Below are 24,575 nucleotides of genomic sequence, written 5' to 3' on the forward strand. Positions count from 1 at the left end.
AGTGGGATACCACTCATTTAATTTTAGCCATCTAAAAGCCACAGAATCTCACCTAAGCTATTTGTCTAGTCTCTTTCTATAATCAGTGGAAGGAGATAAGCCTGTCTGGGAATGACTCATTCCGTCTATTTTAGGGTGGGGTGAATCACCCCTTTGCAGCTGCCTTTTTCTATCTGTTGACTACAGAAGGAATCATATCAAATCCCTTAGACCAGAGATATCTAATCTGAAGTAGCTAGAGTTATAGCTAGAATCACCCACTCTTGGTACTACTGAGAAGCACAGCAGAAGAACCCTTTCTGCTGCTTGGGTATTGTCTTGTGTGGTGAAAGGACAGCATGATAATAATAAAAAAAAAGGTTGCATCTTCATTTTATTTCTGCACACTGCTGTGAATGACCCAGCCATTCCTATTAACCTATTGCATTTTTACCTTCTCTATCTTCCTTGGATGCCGGAGGAGTGTGTGTTAGTTAAATTGGTTGACTGAGTGCAGGAATGCCAGCCATCCCAGCCCATGTCCTGCATCCTCCCACAGTGATGGAGAGGCCCCCACAAGCAAAACAAGGGACAGGTAGAAGAACTAAAAACCATTTCCTCAGCAACTTAGTGCTGAATTACTGACTGACTGAAAGAGCAGGAAGAACATAGTGTATGATATAACATATAGAGTAACTGTAAATGCAGTTAAGCACCACAGTGCCTTTCCTATGACTTTGACCTAGAGCTGCCTCCACTCTGTATTCCCTTTCTGTGGATGAGTGCTCACTTTGACCTCACTCGCGGCAGCTGCATACTGGTATATACCCAACTTAAGTACTGTTCCATGTGGGATGAGAATCTGTCCCAGCTTCTCATAATGTTCCTCTTGCCTTCTGGCTCAGAAGGAGCAGCCATGGGGCAGGATTCCTTGCCTGACCCAGGTAGCTCAGCTTTCCCTGTGGCTAGCTGGCTGCACCTCCAGGTGAGAAGGTCTGCTAATGGGCATTGGATATATGTTGGCATACCAGCAGGTTCCCCTGTGGGTATGTAGCCTGGACTATCCCTGTGGGAATGTCATGTGAAACTGAAGTGGGTGTGCAGCAAGAGGAAAAACATAAAGAAAAACAGTTTGGAGGCAGGGAGAAGCAAGTGGTTGGGTTTTTTTTTAGTAGGCTGAAACATCACTTCATAATTGCTGTCTTTATGTCTGTGTAGGTACTTGTGTGGTCTTATTATTCCTGTACTTCCGTCACTGACTAAAATTGTTCAATCAGTGTGTAAATTACAATTAGAAAGTGTCCACGCTAACTTGTCCTAGGGGTTGGTTTTGTTACTCAGCAGTACCTGGTCCCAGGCCAAGGTCTTTTCCTCAGGATGCCAGTGTGCTACGTGGCGAAAGCTTCTGTTTCAGAGTTTTCCATCCGGGCTTTTGAATCCTAGGCAATTGCCAAGCCGCCCGCCAGGCTGGTTAAGAGATTGCTCAGGGTAGCAGCCCAGAGTCTGTTTAACTAACATTTTCCTACAGTTACATAACGAGGGTGTAGAATACCAGTTAGTGAGGAAAATTTAAGCTTGTTTCTAAAAGGCAAAGTGAATTTCCCGCATCTCACCTGCTCTAACTGACCTCACCCTCCACTCTTGTACTGCCAGCTCACTGTCACTCGACAGCTGTTTTCATCTTCTCTACTAGTGCTGTTGTGGAAACTTCTTATAAGAGCCCATTCCCTGGCCAAGAATATTTGCTTATTGAGTATTTCTTAATCAGTCCTGGCTGATTTGCAGCCTTGCAGTTTGCAGCTTCTTCTTTGGCTTCTCTTCCAGTATGTCCAAACTGGTAGCATCTTCTTCACTGGTTTTGCACTATGTCTAGTCCCTCCTCACATCCCCTCCCCAATGCTGCAGCTCAGCCAGGCAATGCGAATTCAAATTCTCTGTGGCTGTGTGTTTGTTTGTTTGATATGAACTCTGGAATACCTGGGCAAATTCCAGCTGGAAAATCTTGCTTGAAAGAACTTCCTTTAGTAGTGACTACAGGAAATGTTATTCTTCCCTCTGTGCCCTACCAAAAATGGGTGTGATCTTGCTGCTGTCATCCCATCCTTGTCTGAATTTCAATAGGAGGATGCTAATATGATGAAAATGGTTTCATGACAGATTTATGTGAAAAAATCCTCAAACAATTAATAAGAGGATCAATCTAGGTAAAAACTGTTATTAGCAACTCACATGTAGGTGTTAAGTGTCAATCCTCAAAAACTGCTTCTATGAGTCACCTTAGAGTACCCCAATGCCTTGATACAGTGAAAAAGTGTAGCTACAAGAGAGTTGTCATGGAAACATAAAAATAGCTCTAGAAGGGATGTTGAAGGGCCAGCTAGTCCCTTCCTCGTTTCAAGATAACATCAAATATAAATTAACCATTTCTGACAGACACTCTCTAACCTATTCTTAGAAACCTTTTCAGCTTCTCAAGGCAACCTGCTCCATTAGTTCAATTTTTTCTGGAAAGACAGCAGTTTCTAGACAGCTGATCATTCTTGCTGTCATCCTTATTCCTCTTGGTCTACATAGTTTCTGAAGAACATTTCCCTGAACCAGACTTAGATTCTGCAGGTAAAGCTTTACTCATGCTGATTTACGTTGGATTACTACTTTCTGCATCTTTTTTATTACATGTCAATGTGTTTGCATTTTTTGCATCAGCATGGCACTGCTGCTGCATGGCAGGATTGTATCCTGCCAGAGCTCACAGAAAACATACTCCTACTCTAAAAGATAGTGAATGAACTGTGAATACATTGTATGGTTCTAATAGCTCATTACCAAGGAGGCCTTCCCTTTCCACAGATTTGAACCCTTACGTAGCAGACTAATTCATGGTGAAATACAGGTTCTGCTGATTGGACTGAAACGGTTTTAGCTGGGTGTCCTGCGTTCAGCTATAGCAGTCATTTTTCTCCTTTTTAGTAGCTGGTGTAGTGCTTTGTTTTTGACGTTTACCCTGGGAACAGTGCTGATAACGCTGAGAAAAGAGACTGGCAGCCTATGAAGGGGTTCGAGCTGCTTCAAAAATGATTGTCACTGAAGCACAGCTCCTCCTGCCACTCTGGGTGCCCGCGCTGGGCTGGATGTTCAAAGGCAGGGTCTCCTCTACACATCATGCGGCTGATGCTGCATGGAGTAAATGGGCTGCAGTAATTACACAACGAGCTCAAACAGGAAATCCCAGTCGTCCAGGCATTCTAGAAGTCATCATGGACTGGCCAGAGGGCAAAGATTTCGGAATGTCACCAGAGGAGGAGGTGATGTGGGCTGAAGAGGCTCCACCATATAATCAGCTGTCAGAAAGTGAAAAGCAGTATGCCTTGTTTACTGAGGGGTCCTGCCATATTGTGGGAAAGCATTGGAGATGGAAGGCAGCTGTATGGAGTCCTTGACAAGTTGCAGAAACTGCTGGAGGAGAGGGTGAATCGAGTCAGTTTGCTGAGGTGAAAGCCATCCAGCTGGCCCTGGACATTGCTGAATGAGAAAAGTGGCCAGTACTTTATCTCTATACTGACTCATGGATGGTAGCAAATGCCCTGTGGGGGTGGTTGCAGGAATGGAAGCAGAGCAACTGGCAACGCAGAGGTAAACCCATCTCGGCTGCTGCACTGTGGCAAGATATCGCTGCCCCGGTGCAGAACCTGGTGGTGAAGGTACGTCATGTAGATGCCCATGTACGCAAGAGTCGGGCCACTGAGGAACACCAGAACAACCAACAAGTGGATAAAGCTGCCAAGATTGAAGTGGCTCAGATGGACTTAGATTGGCAACATAAAGGTGAATTATTTTTGGCCGGGTGGGCCCATGACACTTCAGGCCATCAGGGCAGAGATGCAACATACATGTGGGCCTGTGATCGAGGGGTGGACTTAACAGTGGACACTATTGCCCAGGTTATTCACTACTGTGAAACGTGATGCAATTAAGCAAGCCAAATGGTTAAAGCCTCTTTGGTATGGAGGATGATGACTGAAGTATAAATATGGGGAGGCCTGGCAGATTGACTATATCACACTGCCACCAACCCGCCAAGGCAAGTGCCATGTGCTTACCATGGTGGAAGCAACCACCGGATGGCTGGAAACATACGCTGTGTCCCACGCCACTGCCCGGAACACTATCCTGGGCCTTGAGAAACACATTTTGTGGTGACACGGCACTCCAGAGAGAATTGAGTCAGGCAATGGGACTCATTTCCGGAATAACCTTATAGACACTTGGGCCAAAGAGCATGGCATTGAGTGGGTATATCACATCCCCTACCATGCACCAGCCTCTGGGAAAATTGAAAGGTACAATGGGCTGTTAAAAACTACACTGAGAGCAATGGGTGGGGGAACTTTCAAGCATTGGGATACACACTTACCAAAGGCCACCTGGTTGGTCAACACTAGAGGATCTGCCAACAGGGCTGGCCCAGCCCAATCAGAACTTTTACATATTGTAGAGTAGGAAAAGTTCCTGTGGTGCATAGGAAGAATTTGCTGGGGAAAACAGTCTGGGTTATTCCTGCTTCAGGTAAAGGCAAACCTATTCATGGGATTGCTTTTGCCCAGGGCCCTGCATATACTTGGTGGGTAATGAGGGAAGATGGGGAATTCTGATGTGTACCTCAAGGGGATTTGATTTTAGGGAAAACCAGCCAATGAACTCAATTATATGCTGTTGCCTGCTATGTAGCACTTTTATAGCCCACCAACTAGATGTCTTCAGGTCACCAGTGACTGGCCCTGACTTCCCTCCAATCATCATCCCAACAGAGAATGGACTTTGACAAAACCCAAGGAGCTCAGCAGTGACCAGACAAGTTCCGTGGTGTCATCAGCAGGCAACAGTCCAACACTGCACACCGTGTCTCCTGCTCTGAAAGTGTTACAAGAGATGGAGCCCGACATTGTGAACCAGATGAACTTAGCAGCTTTATAGTGGTTGGTCCATGCACTAAGGGATGATCTCTCTCTCTTTGTGTGTCTGTGTGTGTGTGTATATATATATATGAGACAAAAGCAATGGTATAATGAAAACTGTGGGATCTGAGCATGATGTGAATGGTATGAAATAAGGGGTGGATACTTTCCTGGGTTCAGCAGTAGCAGTCATTTTTCTCCTTCTTAGTAGCTGATGCAGTGCTTTTTTTTTTTTTTACTTTCAGCCTGGAAACAACGCTGATAACACCGATGTTTTTAGTTGCTGCTCAGTAGTGTTTGCTCTGACCAAGGACTTTCTGAGTCTCAAGCTCTGCCAGGGAGGAAGGGAAGCTGGGAGGAAGCAGAAGCAGGACCCCTGACCCAAACTAGCCAAAGAGAGCACGTCATGCCCAGTATAGAAACTGGGTGCAGTTAGCTGGGAGGCCCAGGTTGCTGCTTGGGTCGGGCTGGGTATTGGTTGGTGGGTGGTGAGCGGTTGTATTCTCTCCCCTTGTTATTTCCCTTATCATTATTATTATTGGTGGTAGCAGCAGTGGTTTCTGTTATACCTTAGTTACTGGACTGTTCTCACCTCAACCTGTAGGATTTACGTTCTTTCAATTCTCCTCCCCATCCCTCTGGGAGCAGGGGTATGAAGAAGGGGGGGGTAGGGGGGTGAGCGAGCAGCTGCATGTTTCTGAGTTACTGGCTGGGCTTAAACCACGACACTGGGAGAAATACCACATCCCTGCAGATGAGTGTGTTCACTGTTCACAGCCTGAAGCTCCCAGATGTGCTTGGAGGAATGGGTCCCATGGTAGCTGGTCCTGTGCAGTCAGAGGTGACTCCTTCCATCTGAGAAGCCAGTGTTCGGGTTGTCTGTGGCTACAGGCAAGGTTCATATACAAAATTACTGCAAAGGTTAGTTAGGAAATCTAAACCACGTAGAGACCGCAGACTGTTTTGTTCTCTGCCAGGAATGTCTGCTGGGGGTGTTGTGGCTTCTTCTGCTCTATTAACCAGTTTTTACTTCTTAGTATTATTTGAAACAAAATAATTTGGTAGGATTAGTTGAATTATTTTTTTAAAACATTTTTATTGTTGAAAAACATGGGTTTTCACTGCATGTGTTTTCTGGGGAAAAAAACCCCAGCAACCCAAAAAAGGTGTTTTAAAAAATTTCTTATTAATTCATGCACTCAAATTATTTTGCTTGGACACTTCATTAGACTTCTTTGGGAGACAGAGCAATCATGGGTTTTTATACCTCTGTACTTGTGGGTGGGTACTCAGGCTTCTCAGCTGAACTCTGTCTCTTCTTATATGATTCCAGAGGTATAACTGTCTCTATCATGATGGATGATGCTGGTATTTACAGTTTGATAAGCTTCTACCTAGGAAACACCTGAATTCCAACTTCTGAATTTTAAAATGAATATTTCAAGGTTCAGTTTCCCTGCCAGTGAAAAGCTGTATTTTTCCTCCAGAGAAAAAAAACAAAACAAACAAAAACCTCAAAAAACAAAAACAAGACCTGCCCCTCCTCAAACAAACAAAAAAAACAACAACAAACCAGAAAAACCAAAACAAAGACTACCCTCCAAAAAAAACCCAAAATCCCAATTGTGCTGTTCTCCTGAAAAAAAGAAAATTAGTGTTTTGAGCAGCTCTGGGTCTTGCTGTGGACTTGAGGAAGTCAATTTACAGCAGGGCAAGTGGGATGCCCTGCCATGATGGCATGTATCCCTTATTGAGAAAACCCTCTTAAGCATGCTGCTTCAAGATATCTCCAGGCACCCATTCTTGGAGGCATTCTGCTTTTCACAGGGGATGGGGGCCTTTGGACCTACAGCTGGATATGGGATTGATTTGGTGCCCATGAGAGAGCAAAACCCTGCCTGTGTCCTCTATAGTTCTCACTGAACTGGACCCAGTGCCTTGAGAACAGCAGCAATACCTCGCTCCCCCTTTCCCTTTATAGCTGTGTTCTCCCTGCAGGTGCCTGGTGGGCTCGCAGTTGTGCTGTAATTAACCAGCACTACAAGTCATCAAGCTCGAAAGGCTGCAGCAATTTCATATGGTGGTGGTGGGGGGATAGTGCAGAAGGGTGAAAGGCAAGCTTGCTGCCAGCCTTTGTTAGTCATGAGTGAAGAGGTTCTTTGGCCTTTGCACAGCAGTGATAGGCATGTAACCAGTGATTTCAACCTACTTGGAAATCAAAACTCTGCAAGGACATTGTTGTTTTAGTGCTTGAACAGGCATTTGACATCTGGTGAAGTGCTGGGTGAGTATTGCTAAGGTGGATACCTAGATACCATTCAAGGGAAAGTGCCTGGCAGGGAAAGAGAAGAAATCTGTAGTAAAAGCTGCTCTCAGTTACCTGAGACCATGCATTTACACCACAGCAAAGGGTATGGAGGGCCATGGCAAGAAGCCTCTGGCCAATTTGTTGCTTGCTTTAGGGGAAGAGAGGACTGCATTCACAGGAACTGTGCATCCAGGGCACATTTGCCTGTGCCAGCTACAGGGGCCAGGGCAGGGGCTCACACAGCCCTTCTGTGCTGTATAATCATAAGCTCATGTCTTACACTTTTGAGGACAACAGCAGGGTCAATGAGCAGCATGAACTGGGGAAAGTTTTTGCTCAGCCAAGGATGTAGCCACCCTCTTTCTGAGGAACAATAACTGAACACGATGGTTTTTGTGCTTCTTACTTCTAGGACACCAACACTTCCTCCCTGAAGAAAATGGGGATCAAATGGAAGTGTGGGATTCAGAAGATACAGCAGCTCAGCCTCTGAGCTGCAATGGGCCACACAGCCACTGCAGGTGTTGGAGGGACATGCAGCATGTCCCTTCCAGCAGCATCTCATCAGATGTGCTCATCTATGACCAGAGACTGCTGCATGTCCCCTTGAAGAGCTGGATGTGTGTCCATCATATCCAGTCCAAGGGACAGGACTGAGTGTACAATCAACAACTTGACAGGAGATCAGGGGAGCGGGGACTCATGTCTGTGGCCACATGGTTGCACATCTGGGTGCTGAGGAAATGGAGCAGCTGGAATTGGGCAGCCAGCACTGTTCAAATGGGTCCCGAGGAAAGGCAGTCAGTGACATGAATAGATGACAAACTTTTGGGGGACTTTTGAGGTGACCAAACAAGGACACTCTTGATGCTTATGTCAGCATCTGCTTTCCTGCGTCTCCCCTGAGAGTCTGTCATTACTTAGGACCAGTTCTCCCATGCCAGCACATTCCCATGATATCCCTTCTAGTTTTTCCTAAGCAAAAATGAAGAAATGAAAAATGTTTTCCCGGTTTATAACCATGAGGAGAAAAGTGATCTCTTTTCCATCCACTAGTAAAGACTGACTTTTGCATAATAAAGTTACAAATACCCAAATGAAAGGGAGACAATATGGTACGCTCTAGATTAGAGGCAAGAATTCTTAACCTGCAATATGTCTCTGTTATTTTAATACCTTCATCTCTACACAATAAAAAGGAACAGTACTCATCACCTTCCTTCCTACAGCTGGTACATACAGCCAAGACTTCTGAAACTGTCTGCCTCAAGTTGTGTCCCTAAGCCCGCTGTTCAGCCATCTGGATAAGCTGTCTGATTTTCAGACATTCTGAGCCTTTTACAATTCCCATGTGATTCTGCTAACAGAAAATCTTGGCCTCCAACCCTTGCTGTTAAATCAAGCAGTGCCAGGTCTGGCTGTGATTATTAAAGCTGAGTAAAACCTCCATTTATGTTTCACTGCATGCCAGGCAGAGCTGGCTGGTGTCCCGAGCAGACCTGGGCTAGGTTGTCTTTTCAATAAGATTTGCACAGATATGCTCAAAACAACACCCAAAAATTGAAAAATTGTGACTCCACAAAAAAAAAAAAAAAATAAAATAAATGCTATGACAGGACTCCTGTGACACCAATATCAATGCAAAGCAGCTCTGAATTGGGTGTATGGCACAACGCAAAATGCAAACACTGCCATTTTGTCAAAATGAAGTCTTCATGGGCTTGAGACAAGGTTCCTCTTCATAAAATAAACTCAGGTTTGTTCCAGCTTCAAATGAATCAACCAGGAAATCTTTAAACCTTTCACAGAACATAATTTTCTTCCTCCAGACACATGTCAGCAGCTGCTGCAACTGCTGTGTCTGCCTGGACCAAAGGCATCAAGAAGGGGTGGTGAGGCAGTGTAGCATTCATCCAGCATGTGAAAGCGAGTGCAGGGGTTAGCGCCTGGAATCATGATGTCATTATAGAAAATCACTGGAGTCAAGGGAGAGTTTTGTGTCCCTTTCCTAGTTTGGAGAGTATGTATTTTGCAAGGTGGCTGTCAAATGTTCAGGTACAAGTTACCATCAGTCAAAACTTTACATTTCAATGTGAGTTTTGTGTTAATCAGGAATAAAGGTTTTCAGAGTTAAACTGATATTTCTGCATATCTGCTCTACTTGTACATAGAGATGTGAATATTTGACTCACTAAAGGTGATATGTGGCAACAAGAGTGGCTCTTAGGATGATACTGTTCTTATTGCGCTCTGGTTTTCTAAGAAATATGATGCTGTCAAGGCTAATTCCAAGTAATGCAGAATTTCCCACCTCCCAGGTAGCTTAGCTTGCACTTAGCCAGTGAGTTCATGTGACTTTGAACTCATGTTGCTCTCCTCCCTCAGCTTTAGTCCTTTAATGTTTTTTTTTGCTGATTTATTGCCTGTGAGTGCAGAGATAACCTCTTCTTTTCCTTGTAGCTCAAGTCATCCATAAGTACAATATATCCTGTACAGTTCAGCTGCCTGATTATCAAAGCTCCTTGAGTTTGGAAATTAAGCTTTCCATATCCATCAAGTTCTAGATAATCAGGGGGATAAGCAATATAGAATGTACAAATTACAGCCCTGGCGTATGAAAGAGAACCAAAACTGGTGCTAGTTTACCTTAACATGCCACATTATGGTTTATGGCAGTGCAGGAGTGTATAAGGAGACATTTAGCTATGCCTGCAGCTGGGGTTGGAAGCTCCACAAGATGGTAGGATACAGAGGGGGCAGGCAGCCAGGTCAGCTCTCCCATACTTGTCATAAGCCCATTAGTGAGTCAGAGCCCTCACCCCAACTGAAGTCATTAAGGCTTTCGTGCTCTCTGGCAATAAGACGCACAATGCCAATGTGGGTGTCTGTCGCCACTGTTGCAAACCACACTTCCTTGAATGGGTGCAGTGAACCACACAGGGGGAACCACAGGCCCTGATTCTTGTGAAGCAACATAAAAAGCTTCACTTCAGGACCCATGTGTCGGTTGGGTTTATGTATGTAATTGCTCAATGCCTTGCAAAGCATATTTTATTAGAAAAAAAGATAAAATTTTAAGCAAAATATGGTCATTTTTTATAGTGAAACTCTGTAGGTGTAATACTGCTCTGGGAATGGGTTCCCTGGAAGGTGGAGGGAATGTTATTGCTGTCTGGAATTATCTAATAGGAGGGTATGACTGAGTGAAGCAGCTCACCTTGAAGGTGTACGATGCTAGGACAGGAGGCAACAGACACAATCTGGAGAGTTAGGTAAAAGGAAAGACTTTTTGTTGTGTGAGTGAACAAACCTTAAAGCAGGGGCCAGAGATATAGGGAATCTGCATACTCAGAGATCTTCAACATTAGACCAGAACAGTGCCTGAGCAGCCTGATCTCACCTGCTTGGACCAGGGTGTTGAGCTGGGGGACCGCCACTTGGGTGTACCTCACAGAAAGTGTGATCTTTAATGATACTGTGAATTTAACCAGCTAGCCGTTCCTCAAACAAAAGCAGATTCCTAAGGAAAAAGTCTTTAACGGTGGAGTTACAGGAAACAGCTAGCGTTTCCTACGAAGCACAGTGAAAGCGGTCCTGCCTCCCTTGCTCACACATCTGCCCAGCGCACGGTTGGTTTCTGGGCTGCGAGCGCACACTGCTGGCTCATGTTCAGTTTCCTATCGACCAGCAGCCCCAGCCATCACCACGTTCCAATCCCCCTGCATGGACAGTTACCCGTAAGCAACTCACAGCAAGCATTAGGAGTGCTAACTACATGTGCTCCCGGTACAGGCACTACCGTCCGTTTCACTCGCTTTTCCGGAGAGCTAAACCCGACTGGCTTTGCAGCGATCTTGGCCATCCTAGACCTGCGATTGCCATCTAGCGGGCTCTGCTCTACGTGCAAGCTGACGGGAGGCCCAGCGTGCTGGGAACGGCTGTGTCCTGCTGCCTTCCCTCAGTGCTGGGCGATAGATGCTGTCCCATCCTCACTGCTCTGCCGCACCAGCGTTTGCTGCCACCCCACTGACCAGCCAGTTGCTGGTAACCGGCCGAATCCCAGGGCAGGGCAGCAGAGGAGCCCAGGAGGACACACGCTCATCCCTTGTGCCTGGATGCATAAACCAGGTGTCCCCTCAACACATGAGCAAAGGCACTGCATTCATCCCCTGCCACATGTGGCTATTCAGAGAGAGCACCTCTGGGATGTCTCTTGCTCAGGGAAAGTAACCCAAGGCAATTCCTGAGCACTGCTAACTCCTATACCAAGGAGACAAGTTACACTCTCCTGGGGCACGAGACCATTTTGCATGCTCCTGCTTTCTCACTTTGCAGGCTGCAGGCATGGATGATTGTCTCCAGGGATAGAAACCTCTCTTGTCTGGCAGCAGTAGGATGGTGTGAGCTCTAATGTGGCCTCTGCTAGATCCAGCTGAATAAAAACTGAAGCTTTTCCACAGATTGCTTCCCACAATAATGAATGATGTATTTAACCTGGACCAGAGCTTTGTCCTGTAGAGATGGGAACCACAGGTCAGGTATGGACTTGTACTTCTCAACATGTGCTGGGGGAGGGAAAAACCTGTCTGGCCACAGACTCAGAGACTCTGTCACTATACATCCCCTTGTATGGTATGTCTGTGGCACTGCCTGAGGACAAAACGTCTTTATTTCAACCTGATGTGTACAATTAATTGGGCCTGCAAGTCCTTTCTCTGACATCAATGACTGAGGTCTTCCCTTTGGTGGTGGGGACACAGAAGCTGCTGAGAGAAGCTGTGGAGAGGATAAAGGTACCCAGAGGGGTAAGCACCCCTCCCAGGGCTTCACCATAAGGCATGAGCCACACTCAAAACTCCAGCTATGGCCTAAACAGAGCTCTGCCACCCGCTTCCCCTCTCCCAGGCATCACTAGAGGGAGATGGAGCACTGTCTTGTGGCACTGCCCAGAAGTATCTCCTTAAACCCCATTTTCCATGCGTTTTCTTTCTGCTTGAGCTTATGGCTGTAAATAAGATACGGTGGAGTACATGGGACTCACTGGGCACTAGGCATCTTCTGCTGGGACCCGGGGGGCTGCCCCTGCTGACACCAGGGCACAGAGCCCTGTGAGGCATTCTGCACCAGCATGCATGCGCTCAGTCTGTGAAGCAGTCAAGAGGCATTGCCTGTGTTAGCATCTGTACTGACTGTGGAAAAGGACAAGAGAAAGAAGAGCTGGCTGTGACTTGGGTCACTGTAAGGGAAAAGCAGCAAGAGGTCCCACCAAGAAGTGTGACAGTGGGAGGACATGAGGGGCTGAGAATGGCTGAACTGCATCAAAAAGGCAGTGTCGAAAGAAAGAAATCTGTTCTTACTGACTAATGTTTATATAGATACTGCCAGGAGTGACCACTTTTTTCATACACTACAGATAGCCTGGATCTCAGGTTAAAGCAGTGGGTGGCTGGAGCTCAGTGAAGCCAAAGGAAGGGCTGCAGGTGGTGGGGACCATCCCTGCCTGGTTACACAGGACTGAAAGGGACCATCAGGCGGAGCTGGGACTCAGCTCACAGAGCTTTGAAGTTTAAGTGCCTAGAAGAAGCTGTCTCATCTCCCAGTCCAAACAACAGAGAAATACTGCCTGCATAAGGCAATCCATCTCCTCCCAGTGCACACATCTGAGATAAGTGGTGTGATTCATGCTCTTGATTTACTCTCTTGGCTACAGAGGGAGCCTACACACTTTGCTTCAAAAAGCTGCCACGTCGCTGGCTTGTGCTGGACAGACCAAGCATAGCTTTTAATTGTATCCACTGTGCATCTTTGCCCATTCCACACCAACCTGTTTATCCTCCACTAAGCATAAACAAACATACCCTCCAGCAGAATTCGTGCCACACATATCAAGGGCAATATTCTGTTTGCACGGATTTTTAATCTCTGACTTAAATTCACTTGGGCATAGGTTCTAATCACAAGTTCTTGCAGTGTGTTTCGCTCTTGGTAAGTTCTTTCTCCCCATGAATTTATTTAACCACTATATCCAAATGCACTCTCAACTTACATTTTGACAGAGAAAAAAAATAAAATTGTTTCTTTAAGGCATTTTTAATAATTTTGTTACTTTACCTTCTATAAAGTTTTGGAAACCTTTAAAAAATATTGCCGTCAGAGCAGTTTACCCAGATCCAGAGCTATACTTATCAAGGCTACATACAGGATCAAAATGACCTCCCTGATATGTGTGCTTGTCCCTTGGGTACACATTCAGTTTTAGCACATCACAGTGGGTGTTTTTGCTGAGCTGCTGAACCACTGTAATTGCTGTGATGTTTCATTGCCAGAGGTTCCCAGGAGAGACTCTACAGCACATGCCTGATATTTCTGTCTAGAGCTTTGTAAATTTGATTCAGTTGTGTTAGAAATACACTTTTACAGGATGCTTCCAAGTATTCTTGTATTATTCCAAATACAGAAGTATTGGAAAAATTGGCCCTGAATTTTTTTCTATTTGATAAGACAAGGGCTTTCAGGAAAAGTTAACTTCGTGTTCTCTCACTTTATATGTCTCCATATTTCTGCAATATATTTACCTCCTCCTCCTGCCTTTCCTCAGGGCAGATGTGCGGATACAGAGGAATCCATCTCTCTCAAACATTTCTGACCTAGTCTTTGTCATGTGGATTGTATTCCCATTCAAAACTTAAGCAAGTTAGAGTGTTTGCATTCTGAAATATGTTTGCCACATTATATGAGAAGATCGTAGCAAACAGCATGAAATCCAGCCATCATGCTGTTCTCAGCAGTTATTTTTCTCTGGTATGTTATATTTTCATATTTATGTCACTGCTGGTGTAACGCTGTTTTAAGCATAAAATTGCTACAAACTCTACTTGAGACATTCTTGTGTTTTCTTCAAACTTTGTTTTAGAGAAAATAAGTTCCAGTCCCAGGACTGAACGTGGCAGATGGTTGGAGACTGGAGGACTTAACAGCACTGGTTTTTACCAGCAGGTATATGAATTCTCCTTTTTCTATTAAATCAAATAGAAAAACTGAATTAAAAATATTCACTTGTCAAATAAAACATAAAAAAGTGAACAAAAAATAAAAAGTTAATAAAAAATGTTCACTTGACAAATAACAATGACCAAAGTGACATATTGATATAGCTTATAAAATCATTTCAGACCTTTGTACAGAAGGTACATCTTTAAACAGAGACTTATGAATAGAAAGAAACTATCTATATTGTATCAGCTGTGAATGTGCATTGTTTACTGTGAGAGTGATGAGGCACTGGAAAAGACTGCTTCAGACTGGGTGGAGGGGCCAGGAGGGGAAGTAAAATAAAAAGAAAAAAAGCTAAGAAGGAAAAATATAAAGAAAAAAATAAAAAGGAAAATAAAAGGGCACTGTAAGGAGAAATAAAAAGAAAAATGAAAAAGAAAAATGAAGAAAAAGAAAAACTACAAGAAAGAAACCCTAGTCTTTGTACTTTGAAGTAACTGTGCTCCTCCAGCAGTGACAGCAGAGGCTGACTGGAGTTATATCCCACACACACAGTTTCACAGGACACACAGGAAACAACTGAACTGTGGGCAGAAAGGAAAGGGAGGAAAGGGAAAAAAGATCTCAGTCAGAACCCTGCCCTTTCCAGTGCACACTGTTTCGAGTGGTTGCTGTTGGTGTGGTGAAGCCCTTGGGAAATTTTGCAATTCCCATTCTCTTTTTTCTTAGCAGAAAATAAAGATGAGCAAATTCATGCAACTATCATATTTCATACAGGTTCTTCCACATCCTGGTGGAAAACTCCTGAGTAAAAGTCTTGTTAATATGGGATCTGTGCCTCACAGCTACAGGTCCTGCATCTTCCATGAGTGCCCCTGACTGAGTGCAACATTTGGAGTAATAGAAAATATCTGCAGCCTCAGAAATGAGAAAGGTCCTGCTGAGAGTCCTCAGATGATGCTCATTGTAGCACAGGACATTGTTCTTCACAGATGTGGCCAGATCACTTCAACGTTTCAAGCTTCTCCCCAGCTGTTCAAATTGCCTAGAGACAATGAGCCATATGTGCATTTACCCTCTGCTGTGTGCCCAAAGGCCATCCTATGTGCTTAAAGCCTTTTCCACTGTTAGCTCCCTGTCTGTCAGGACTGCATGCCACAGAAATCCCAAAATAATTCTTTCGACTCTGAAATTCAAAGATGGTCTTATCCAGAGATCTGGTAGCTAAAGATATAGCACATGTGTGAAACGGAGATCCTGTCTGCAATCTCAGACATGTCCAAACTCAGAGGACTTTAAGGCATTTTCTTAGTTTTGCTCACATCTGTCTTGAATTAAGACCCTTGAAAAATAGCTCTGTGAGCATGTGGTCATGCTGGCACCCTCGGATTGATGCCAGCAAGTCACTGGCCGCAGGCAAATGCTGCCCTTTCTGGGAGGGCCTGAAGCACTGGTTAGGCTGAAACAAAGCCGTATTTGAGACAACCAAAGTTGATCCTCCCTCTGCTTGTTTCATCTGTTCACAGAGGCATGGGACTGGGGGTATATGATTTGTTAAACTATAGTATGCTGAATTGCATAGCTGGGTATTTCCTCCTCATGGAAATAAGGACCCAAGTATCACTAATAATCCTAATTGAACACAGTAATGTGTAGAAGAAAAAAAGTCTGTTTTCCAGGAGGAACCTCCATGGAGATTAGAGGGGTTGGGACACATCTGGCCCCAAATACCCACAACTAATACATACATTATGGATAACAGCAGACAGCGTGTCCACTCCTGTGACCTTCATACTAACAGCCTGCCACCAGCCTGCTTATGTCTGTCATAGTGTAATTGCATCCCCTGTGGGTGATCTCTGCGCAGCCTGCACATCGAAATGCAGGGTCTATGACTGGAGGTTGTTGCATTTCTTTACAAACCTGCCTATCTCCAGCCATATCTGGCTGAGCAGATTCAAACACTTGCCCAAGGATGTGGAGCATTGGTGAACAGACTGCTGTTACATGAGAGAGACACAGGCAGTTTTCCTTGGGTTAGGCCAAACCCCAGACAAGCTACTCTTCTCCAGATTCTCTGAAGCACAACACCGTCTCATGCTGAGCAATACCAGGGCTTGTTGGCTGAGGTCCCTGCCAGCCTCCTCACTTCACTTACAGCAATGAGTCACCCATGCACCTCCTTCTGATCCCTGGCTACACAGCTGGCACTTCACAAAAGCCCAGGGTGTCTGCTTCACCCTTGTGGCCCCTCCAGCACTCCCAGTTAGGATGAATGCCAACCCTTCCTATGGGAGCTGGCTAAAGGTGGCCTGCTCACCCCTTTTTCTGTTGCACGTTGTCTTCATCCCACCACACACAGTGTTTCAGATGTTATCAGATGTTTTCATCTTCTGCTTCATTTTTCCACCTGAAATCTAAGTCATGCCTCAGCCTGGCAGTCCTTGTGGCTTACCCAACACTGACATAACCTATTAATCACAAGATTAGCCCATGGATGGCCTACAGAGTGAAAAGTCTTCTGCTAGCAGGTAACTTGCATGGAGGATATCATGTGCCACATACTTGCATGATTTGCTTCTATTATTTTCAACACACGTGGAAATATCTGGCCTTGGTTCCATCTTCCCTGATAAGTAAGGAGTTACAATTCACTGCCATTGCATTTAGTAGATCTCTGTGAACAAACATCAGTTTAAATTACCAGGATTCCAGGGCACAAAAGCTCTTTTATAGTCTTAATTCACAATTAGGCTTTTGCTGCATTCTTGCCATTTTGAAATGACCCTTGTCTTAAATACTGCATCTTGTGATCCACAATTCAACTACAGGAAAAGGTTTCTGAACTAGCATAACTCCTTATTGATTATACAATCATTGTCAATTATACAATATTTTATCTACAGCTCTCTGATCTAGGGAGTCATTATTTCTCAGTCTTTGCTATAGCAAGGGGAAAACACAGCAGAGTATCACTCAACATTATTGTGTATGAACAGCACATTATTTTACAGTATTTTCATAATATAAGCCTGTTCCAAGCACCAACTGGAATACCCAGAAGAGTGCCCTTAATTGATGACTCCAAAGTCCTGTTACAGTTTTGGCTGGGATAGCTAATTTTTATCATAGTAGCTAGTATGGGCTATGTTTTGGATTTGTGCTGGAAATAGTGCTGACAATACAGGGGTGTTTCAGTTACTGCTCGGCAGTGCTTTCACAGAATGCAGGCCTTTTCTGCTCCCCACACCAGTGAGAAGGCTGGGGGTGCAGAAGGAGTTGGAAGGAGACACAGACAGGACAGCTGACCACGACTGCCCCAAGGGATGTTCCACACCATATGACATCTTGCTTGGCATATAAAGCTGGGGAAAGAAGGAAGGTGTGTGTGTAGGACATTTGGGGTGATGCTGATTTTCTTCCCAAGTGACTGTTAGGGGATGGTTTAACCCCCTTCTGGCCATGTGTCGTGGTTTAGCCCCAGCCAGACAGCTCATTCACTCACCTCTCCCCCTTCTGGCCCTCCCCCTACTCCCGGAGGGACGGAGAGGAGAATCGAAAAGAATGCAACTCCCACAGGTTGAGATAAGAACAGTTTAGTAACTAAGGTATAACACAAATCACTACTGCTGCCACCAATAATAGTAATGATAAAGGAAATAACAAGGGAAGAGAATACAACACCTCAGCACCAGGCGATCGATAACTTGCCCCCCCAGCCCGACCAAGCACCGACCAATACCTCCTCCAACCCTGCAGTCCGGGTATCTCCCAGTTACATCCTGGGCATGATGTGCTGTGGTATGGAATACCTCTTTGGTCAGTTTGGGTCAGGTGTCCTGTCTCTGCTTCCTCCCGGCTTCCCCTCCTCCCTGGCAGAGCATGAGGCTCACAAAGTCCTTGGCCAGACCAAAACATCACTGTTATCAGCTCTGTTCCCAGGTCGAAAGTCGAAACACAGCACTGCACCAGCTACCAAGAAGGAGAAAAATGACTCCTACTGCTGAACCCAGGGCACCATGGGAAATGGTGGATTAGCTTCTTGTTTTGCTCTGCTTGTGTGCACAGCTTTTCCTTTACTTTATTAAACTGTCTTTACCTTAACCCATGAGTTTTCTCATTTTTACCCTTCTGATTTTCTCCCCCATCCCACCAGGGGGATTGTGCATGACTTGTTGCATAGTGTTTAGTTGCTGGCTGGGCTTAAACCGCAACAGTCTTTTTTGCAACCCAGGTTGGGCACCAAAGAGGACTATCATGGTTTAACCCAAGCCATTAACTAAATACATCACAGCTGCTTGCACACAATCCCCCAGCCTGCCCCAGTGAGATGGGGAGGAGAACTGGAGAAAGTTAAAACCAATAGGCTAAGAACAGTCTAATAATTTAAATAAAGTAATATATAATTAATAGTAAAAAGAAGGAATAGGCAAAAGAAAGAGAGGAATGAAGCCCAAGTGATGCACAACACAATTGCTAATCACTTGCAGACCGATACCCAGCCCAGCCTGAGCAGTGATCTGGGTGACTGCCCCAGTTTCTATACTGGGCGTGACGTACTGTGCTATGGAATACCCCTTTGGCTTGTTTGGGTCAGGGTCCCGTCTCTGCTCCCTCCCAGCTTCTTGTGCCCCTCCTCACTGGCAGACCATGAGACTGAAAAGTCTTGAACAGGGTAAGTGCTACTGAGAGACAACTAAAACATCTATGTGTTATCAGCATTATAGAATCATAGAAGGGTTAGGGTTGGAAAGGACCTTAAGATCATTCAGTTCATAAGAACAATAACTAGAATAATCTAGCTATTATTCTCATAAAAAATGCAAAACACAGCACTGTAGCAGGTACTCGGAAGAAAACAAACTCTACCCCAGCTGAAACCAGAACAAAAATCCTGATTGGTACTGTTTTAAAGTGGCAGCTATAATCTCCCCAGTCCTCACATGCGTTTCTCTTCACACCTGAAATGCACATATTTATACAGAACCTGGCACGACTCCAAGGAATCTGTTGTGATTCATCAAGTGAATATTCCACATTTGGAAATTGTCTGCATACTTACCTAGAAAATGAGCTCTTCTGCTACATGGACACCCTTGAGGCAGCTCCTTCCTCAATCCTCCCCGGCCTCTCCTCCTGTTTCCTTGTTTGTTCTCCTGCACATCAGCATTTCTGGCCATGCGCCTCCATATTCCCATATGACTTTTTAAGAACAGTAGTTCACACCATCTGCTGAGCCATTAGCCCCTCATTGTGCACATGTACAGTGCTGGAGAAGCATAACTTCATTTCAGAAAGAGAAGCCTATTGATTTTTCTAGAGTCTTTGTGGCACATGGGTAAGGGATGCTGAGGTCAGTCAAATTCCTGTTGAATTTACAGAGTGCCTTCTTCAATTTAAGCAAGAAAAACCTTGACTTCCATCATAATTCTTTTCATACAGACCCACAATCCTTGTATAATTATACTTCATTTATAAAGAGCAGTAATTAGTGCTCCAGGAGTAGGTTTCATTAATCCAGCCCATGTAAAACTCTGACTAAGCCAGTCTCATGGCGTTTTGTCCAAAAGCTCACTCTTCCCATGCAAACCCACTCCCAGTGTTCTTTACTTTCTGCAGAAACCTTTAAGAACACAAAGCTCAGCTGTGTTAAATAGTTGTTCTGGTTTTATTATGCTGCAGAAGTGAACGTCTGCAGGGCAGGACCCAAGCTGGGCCCTGGCATTGCTGTCAGCCACAGCCACAGTTTCAGCAACACAGGACATCCCTGTGGTTTTCCCAGACTGGGGGTTGGGGAAAGGAATAACTTCCTTCAGCTTCAGGATTTCTCCTTTTTTCAGATTACTTTCCATGATCCAGTGGGTGAGAGGCAGCACCCGAGTAACCACTGTGGAACAGACAGGGCATATGTGCTGATGCCCATCAAAGCTGTGATGTCAGCCCAGACTGAGTAAAGGAAGAGCTGTGGTGGGAACCTGAGAGACATGGAGGAGATGGGGAAGGATTTATAGTAGAGGCGTTCAGTGAAAAAGTGAACATTAAGGTTTTTTTTTTAAGAAAAACTTACTTTTTCAGACTTATAAGATCAGCAGCAGGGGCAGTGAGACTCTTGTTCAGGATGTAACAGCAATTAGGCTTGCAATTAGTAGTTATAAATGAGCTGTTTACAGTTGTGCAAACCAGCTCCTCCTCTCTGTTCCTTTGTTCAGGTAGGTGCATCTGTGGCAATGTCAATCTGTTTTAGACATATCCCAGAGTTACTAGCACAGCCCTATCAAGAAGGCGTATCTGGTCTTGCTGATATTAAGCCTTGTTTTCCAGTTGTGAGGACCTATTTTCTCTAAACAGAAGCTCAGAGATGAACCTGGAGGTAACAACATGATCTAAACAGCTGGGGTGCTGTATAAGCCTAAAGAGTTTGTCAATATGGAAATATAGCATAGGTGTTAGTGCTGTTCTCAGTCAGCCTGAATGTGAATCACAGAATAGTTAGGGTTGGAAAGGACCTTAAGATCATCTAGTTCCAAACCCCCTGCCATGGGCAGGGACACCTCACACTAAACCATGCCACCCAAGGCTCTGTCCAACCTGGCCTTGAACACTGCCAGGGATGGAGCATTCACAACTTCCCTGGGAAACCCATTCCAGTTCCTCACCACTCTTACAGTAAATAACTTCTTCTTTATATCCAATCTAAACTTCCCCTGTTTAAGTTTTAACCCATTACCCCTTGTCCTGTCACTGCAGTCCCTAATGAAGAGTCCGTCCCCAGCATCCCTATAGCCCCCTTCAGATACTGGAAAGCTGCTATGAGGTCTCCATGCAGCCTTCTCTTCTCCAGGCTGAACAGCCCCAACTTTCTCAGCCTATCTTCATATGGGAGGTGCTCCAGTCCCCTGATCATCCTTGTGGCCTCCTCTGGACTTGTTCCAACAGTTCCATGTCCTCTTTATGCTGAGGACACTGGAACTGCACACAATACTCCAAGCGAGGTCTCACAAGAGCAGAGGGGCAGGATCACCTCCTTCAAGCTGCTGGTCACACTCCTTTTGATGCAGCCCAGGACACAGTTGGCTTTCTGGGCTGCGAGCACACTCTGAAGCCGGCTCATGTTAAGTTTTCCCAACACCCCCAAGTCCTTCTTCGCAGGGCTGCTCTGAATCTCTCCATTGCCCAACCTGTAGCTGTGCCTGGGATTGCCCTGACCCAGGTGTAGGACCTTGCACTTGGCATGGTTAAACTTCATAAGGTTGGCATCAGCCCACCTCACAAGCGTGTCAGGGTCCCTCTGGATGGCATTCGTTCCCCCCAGCGTATCAACCAAACCACACAGCTTGGTGTCATCAGCAAACTTGCTGAGGGCGCACTCAATCCATGTGAAGTGCATGTGAAGTCCATGTGAATGTAGCACCAAAGTCTTCTATGTTGTACCCGGTATTCCTTGAGCATGGCACTGAGATGTTCAGTACTCTTTTTATGGGGCTGCTCCATGGGCTTGTAGCTCCTTCTGAGCTTATCTTTGTTGATGAGAAAACTGCTGAGAGTCACTGTTGAAGGCTGGTGGAAGTGGGTCGTGTAGGGACATGAAGATCATTCTAAACTAGAAAGATAGGTGTAGCCACACCGTTTCCTTGCAGCACCCAGACTGCTACAGGGAGAGAGATGGCTTCACCACCATCCGCTGTTCAAGACTACTCAAACTTCTCAAGACTGTGTCATTAAAACCTTTTGACACCAAGTTTTTGCTGTGACTGTGTGTGAAAAACGCAGGGGTTTGCTTTGTGCCATCACAGAGATACACAAGATCAGTTCTTGTTAACAATCCATCTTCTCCTCAGGAGGGTGGATGAAAGACTGTTGTAGAATTAAAAGGATACAAAGGACCAAAAATATAGCAGGTGTAAACTTGCAGACAGCTCCCCTTTCAGCTATATTTTGCTCTTCATTTCTTTTCTATACTACTTGAGTAGCTGCACTGCAGTGCCATCAATTTGAGTATCACTCCTCTTTGTTTTCATGAGGGCCTTTGACTCTGGTATCAGACTGTAAGTCTCATCACACCAGGACATTGAACATACATGTAAGAAACAAGTAGCCAGTGGCTTGGACTCCATGATAAAAGGAAACTCTTGGACTTGAAACTCAAGAGTGCTTTTTTCCCCCTTAAGAATGCGTTTCTATCATTTTGTAGAATGATTTTATATTTCTTTTCATAATGGATGTACTGTTAGACCTGGATATACAATATGAGTGCATTCATCCGAATTTAAGTACTGAAGAGGACTATGCTTGGAATAAATGACAGTTATTTCTCCATCAGTGACCATCTTAGATGTTTTCAGGCATACAGAGGCTTCCGAGAATGTGCTGGAGCTGGAAATCATAGTATTAGGGCAGGGCGACTGGAACTGCCCTTGCTGGAAAGAAGGACAATGTTGGCTCAGGTTGGCCTGAAGTCACTAACCACAGTTAGTCTCTGTGGGACTCCTTGAAGCCAGGTAATGGTTTCCCTTGCTGCCAGTTAAAGTGATGTGTAGATGAACAGTGATGAGTGAATATAGAGTAAAGGGTGTTGGCTTGGCCTGTAGAGAAAAAGGCTTGGAAACATGCAGACAGTGCTGGTAAGCGTCCTGACAGCTACAAGCAACCAAACATCTCACTGTCTACCTTTTTTTCTTTGCTTTGAGGGTTACTTTGGAAACCAGATTTCTTGTGTGGGACCTAACCAACACATCCCACAGGGCTGGGGAAAGTGGAATGTACATGGTAGATAGAAGGCTGGCATGAGTATCACCACTCAAACTGCAAACAGTGTCCAAAGGAAGAACCAAAGAGACATGGCTGGAAGCTTCCCTCAAGCTTCCCTCAAGCTACTTTTTCTCCCACTCCTCACCCTGGACTCAGAAGATCTTGAGTACACGGTGACAGGTCCCTGAGGTGTGCCATGTTTGCCAGAAGGCCTTGGCTGCATTGAAATAGGGTGGAGTTGTTGAAGCCAACCTCCTGCTACTCTTCATGTCTCTGTGTTAGGACCAAAGCGAGGTCAAGTTCAGCTGTTACCACACTTAAAATAATGGGTTTCTTCGGGGTTATGCAACTGTCATGTGGTACCCAAAGCCCAAAGCTGAAAGGCACCATTGTGACAGGGGTGTTGCACTCAGGTTTTCACAATCTCCTACCTCCTAGGTATACAATAATACCCGGGTGCCTTTGCCATCATACACTTCAGAATTGCTCTCCCCAGCAGTGGTGTAATCTCTGCTTTATTGAGCATGTAAGAGCCAGCCTTGGTGGCCTTGCTAGTGAGAAGTTATCCTGGTTCTAACACTAACCTTCTGCACGCAGTACTCCTGCATGGTCTTTCTGTGCTCTTCCCTGGCCTGGTGCTTCCCTCTGCGGGTCAGTCTCACTTGAACTTGCTCTTCAGGAGATGTTTCCTGCCACAGCAGAGCATCTTTGGCTGTAGCCTCCCAAGCTGTAGAGGTGAGTTAATACCACTGGAGGCTGGAGTATTTCTTGGTAACTGTTTCAGTCTCCCTGAGCTATGCCCTTTATTTTATCCAACTGTAAAAACCAGAACAGAGGGAAGTCAAGCCCTTGGTGTATGTATTTACTTTCTGCAGTCTCCCAGATATCACAGAGGAAGCTCCAGTGCTCCAATATAATGCACTTTTGACTGGCATGCAGTGATATGTTAACTTTGCATTTACTATTTCTTCCTCCAGTAGCAGATTCTTTCCTGATCCACATGAGGACAAGTTAGGAGGGTGTTACTGAGCTGTGACTGTGCCCTGTGTGCTGCCGTGTTAGTGAGGGGAAGCCTGATCTGACTTTGCCACAGGATGTAATTGATGCACTGAAAGGTCTGATGAGAGAAGAGCACATCTGGAGGGATTGATAAATTCCTCAATTCTCACCATTGAGTTTAATGCAAGTGATTGGAAAATGAATCCATACCCAACTTCTTGTGCTAGCCTGTGCTCATCAGGTGGTACAGACATTTGGAATGGTTAATGCCAATTTCAGACAGCCCCTACATGTTCTCTGCACAGGAAGAAATCCTCAAACAATTTCAACAAATATCTTCCCATCAAAGTTTGTAGTGTAATTGACGTTGAAACCTTTTGTGAAACAGCTTTGGTTTTGGATAGAAATCTCAACATGAAAACTACAGATTAAGTAACCTAGTGTAGTTCTGAAAAGCAGATGAAGAAAAAAGAAAGTAATTTTTAGTTTCTCTGTTCTTCATTCATTCTGTTTCTGCCTTTTAAAATCAGCACTTTCCTCTTTTTTAATATCTTCCTACTTTTTCAGAGGGGTGACAAAAGGAACCATTCCAA

The sequence above is a fragment of the Neopsephotus bourkii genome, unplaced genomic scaffold (assembly GCF_033783945.1).
Source record: "Neopsephotus bourkii isolate Nb327-2 ecotype Australia unplaced genomic scaffold, CSIRO-AGI_Nbou_v1 NB_334, whole genome shotgun sequence".
NCBI lineage: Eukaryota > Metazoa > Chordata > Aves > Psittaciformes > Psittacidae > Neopsephotus > Neopsephotus bourkii.